Raw genomic sequence first — 772 nt, forward strand, 5'->3', positions numbered from 1 at the left:
AGTGCTTGTGTGCCTGTTTGTTGAAATAATGGACAAAAACTCAAGACAGGTGCAAAAATAAATCCTCTTTTGCAACTCAGAACTCATTATTCAGTATGAGTTTTGATACACATGAGAAGGAATGTGTTACCCAAGAAGTTCAAAATGATGATGCTATCAGAAATAAGGTTGATTCTAAGAATAAAAAGTTGAAAATTTAAGAGATAAAATGTTTTACAAAGTCAGTGTCCTGGTTAGTTCTTATTGTCAACTTGTTAAAACCTAGAGTCACCTAGGAAGAGGGAGCCTCAGTTGAAGAATTTCCTCAATCAGATTGGCCTGTGGCCATGTCTGTGGGAGATTGCCTTTATTTATGATTGACATGGGAGGGCCCAGCCCACTGTGGGCAACACTTTCCTTAAGCAAGTGGGTCTGGACTATGTAAGAAAGGTAGCTGAGCATAAGCCAGAGAGTGAACCAGTAAATAGCATTCCTCCATGATTCCTGTCTCCAAATTCCTACACTGATTTCCCTCAGTGATGGATTTTGACCTGGATGTAAGCCAAATAAACCCTTTTGTCCCAAGTTACTTTTGGTCAGAGTGTTTTATCGCAGCAACATAATGACACTAGAACAGACAGTATGTGTTGTAAAGCACATTATCTCACTCAAAGCATTCAATTGTTCTTCTATTTTTATTTATCTTTTCCTGATTATTCTCTCACTAGAAAAAATACAGAAAAATATGAAGAGAAAAAAAAAGTGCCCAACATCTTCTACCACAATAAACATT

At 37.2% G+C, this 772-nt stretch overlaps 1 non-coding gene across 1 annotated transcript; it reads left to right on the top strand.

Moving 5' to 3' along the window:
• LOC115070813 lies at positions 1 to 126 on the top strand. The gene has a single exon (XR_003849943.1). It is a non-coding gene; the product is annotated as a small nucleolar RNA SNORA40 (small nucleolar RNA).
• The last annotated feature ends 646 nt before the right edge of the window (positions 127 to 772 follow it).

This window comes from Nannospalax galili, unplaced genomic scaffold (genome assembly GCF_000622305.1).
Source record: "Nannospalax galili isolate Female #2095 unplaced genomic scaffold, S.galili_v1.0 scaffold417, whole genome shotgun sequence".
Lineage (NCBI taxonomy): Eukaryota > Metazoa > Chordata > Mammalia > Rodentia > Spalacidae > Nannospalax > Nannospalax galili.